This window comes from Papaver somniferum, chromosome 3 (genome assembly GCF_003573695.1).
Source record: "Papaver somniferum cultivar HN1 chromosome 3, ASM357369v1, whole genome shotgun sequence".
NCBI classification, from domain to species: domain Eukaryota; kingdom Viridiplantae; phylum Streptophyta; class Magnoliopsida; order Ranunculales; family Papaveraceae; genus Papaver; species Papaver somniferum.
The window spans coordinates 223,503,870-223,506,844 of NC_039360.1; the positions used below are offsets into that span (position 1 = coordinate 223,503,870).

Consider the following 2,975-nt stretch of genomic DNA (forward strand, 5'->3'; position numbering starts at 1 on the left):
CCTCTAAATGAATCTTATGCATACACACAGTAGGACTTATACTCTTAATGTCTTCTATAGTCCACCCTAAAGCTTCCTTATTGTCTTGAAGTACATTTACTAGCCTACTTTCCTGATCACATCCAAATTGGAAGCTACAATCATAGGTAAAGTCTCAGATGGGCCTAAAAACACATACTTTAGAGTATCGGATAGTGGTTTAAGGTTCAACTTTGGGGGCTCTTCTAAAGAAGGAATTAGGGTAGTCTCAGAAACTGGTAATGGTTAGAACCTATATTTCCATCTATCAGTGTCTAACACAGGGGTAGAATCTAATAGAGCATTCACCTGTTCAATAGTGCTATCGTCGTCAAAATCTAAACCAAAATGGGATAGACAACTTTCTAATGGGTATTCAAACAAGATGTTTGGTAATGACTCCTGAACTAAGGCTTCTATCATGTTCACCTCCTCAACACATGTGTCATCTAGCTCATGAGGTTTCTTACTGACATTAAAAAAATTTCATCTCCATAGTCATATTACCCAAAGATAAACTCATCACACCATTTCGACAGTTAATGATCGCATTAGACGTAGCTAAAAATGGGCGACCTAAAATCACAGGTATCTGGTTTTCTGGGTCAGGGACAGGTTGGGTATCTAGGACCACGAAATCCACTGGATAAATAAACTTGTCGACCTCAATAAGAACATCCTCGATAACACCTCGAGGGAACAGACCTATCAGCTAACTGCAGTGTCATCTGAGTAGGTTTCATTTCACCAAGTCCTAGATGTAAGTATACATGGAATGGCAGTAAGTTCACAATGGCTCCTAAGTCAAGTAAAGCTTTTTCTACCCGGAAGTTACCTATTGTGCAAGCAATGGTAGGAGAACCTGGGTCTTTGTACTTTGGATTTGTGGTGTTCTGAATGATTGAACTTACGTGACTAGCTAAAAAGGCTTTCTTATGGACGCTAAGTTTTCGCTTTTGTGTACACATATCCTTAAGGAACTTGGCATAAGCAGGAATTTGCCTAATTGCATCTAATAAGGGAAGGTTTATGGTAACTTGCTTAAAAACCTCCACTATGTCATTAAAGTTCGATTCCTTCTTTGTTGGTACTAATAGCTGAGGAAATGGGGCTCTAGGCCTAAAATCAGACCTTTCAGGAACCGAATTCACATCATCAGAAACTTTATCAGTTTCTTCAGCTACTAGTCCTGAGAGGTGAGATCCTGAGGGGTGAAGTACAGTATGTTCACTATCGGGCATGGTTATCTTATTGTCTACAACTCTACCACTTCTAAGGGTTCTAACAATATTCAATTGATTCAATGGTTTTGCACCTAATTCATGAACTCCTCTAGGGTTGGGTTGTGTTTGACTAGGAAACTTACCTTTTTCTCTCAAAGAATCACTTATCAGACCAACCTGGGTTTTTAACTCGGAAATAGCCTGACTATTTTCTTGTCCTATCCTGTTACTAGCTTGTAGACTCTGTTCTACGGATAACTGGAAGTTTGCAGTTTGCTGAGTTAACAAGGCGAGAGATTCCTCTAAACTTAGGATTTTCTTATCTGACTGATTCTGAAACTGAGCTGGTCCTGAAGGATTCTTAGTATAGCCAAAACCTGAGAGATTATTAGAATACTAAACTGACCTTGACTTTGGCCTTTAGACCACGAAAGGTTCGGATGGTTTCTCCAATCAGGATTATAGGTTGCTGAATATGGGTCAATCTTTTGACGGTTATAAAATCTAGTGTTATTATAAAGAGCATTGGCCTGCTCTTCAATATTCTTGCCTTCCCAAAAAGGCTCCACTCTACCACTAGTATGGCCCACTTCTAAGGCTTCTAACCTTTTTGCTATAGCAACAATTTTGGCATCTGATTCATAGCCTCCTTCTACCATATTAACGTTTCCTCTACTTAAAAGAATTATTTTCTGGGGTTCCCTACTATTTTCCCATTGCTGGGTTTTCTCGGCGATTTCATTAAAAAAATTCCATCGCCGCATCAACAGTTTGGTTTTCAAATCCACCAGTGCATAGAGACTCAACCATGGTTGTTGTGGAATAATCTAAACCCTCATAAAGGATCTGAACTAGCCTAACCTTTTCTAAACCATGATGAGGACACTGGGATAATAAATCATTGAACCTTTCCAAATACCTATATAAAGATTCTCCCTCTTGTTGTGAAAATGTGCATATTTGCGTCCTAATAGACGATGTTTTATGCCTAGGGAAAAACTTATTGAAAAAGGCAGATGTAAGTTGTTCATATGTCTCAATTGACTCGGAGTCCAAAATATACAGCCACGATTTGGCCTTATCTTTCAGGAAAAATGGGAATAACCTAAGTTTCAAAGCATCATCATCTAAGCCTCTAATTCTTAGAGTACTACAAATTTCCTCAAAATCCCTAACATGGTAATAAGGGTTTTCATTTTATTTCCCTAAAAAGATTGGGAGCATCTGTAAGGTCCCAGGTTTCAGTTCATAGGGTGCCTCCGTTTCAGCTAACTTAATACACGAAGGACGGGTAGTCCTAGTTGGATTCAACAAAGCTTTCAAAGTTTTCATTTCTGGCGCTATCAGAGCAACAGGGATTCTCTCCTCAGTCAAAGGACGTTCAAAAACAGACTCTTCAAAAGTCAGAATTTCTAGATTAAGGTAATCGAGACGCTTCGAACTACTAAGTTTCTCTTTAACAAGTCTACCTAGTGCGTCTCTTTTACGTTCAGGCATATAATAGAATTTTCTAAATTGGAAGGGTAAGCAAACACATATCAAGGCCGACTCAACCAAATCAAACCTATTGATTTCTAGCAAACAAAAAGCATGATGGCTCCACTTAGATTGTTTCTAGACCAGCTTATAATCCTTTGAATGGGAATTCGTTACAATTTAAGAAAACCCCTCTGGAATCAATCCGAGTTAATGTAAGTTGAATAGAGGCGAGGGAAAATCGGTGGAGATTTGATA

General features: G+C 38.8%; 1 pseudogene; it reads left to right on the forward strand.

Moving 5' to 3' along the window:
• The first annotated feature begins 2,109 nt into the window (after positions 1-2,109).
• LOC113362427 lies at positions 2,110-2,209 on the forward strand (annotated as a pseudogene).
• The last annotated feature ends 766 nt before the right edge of the window (positions 2,210-2,975 follow it).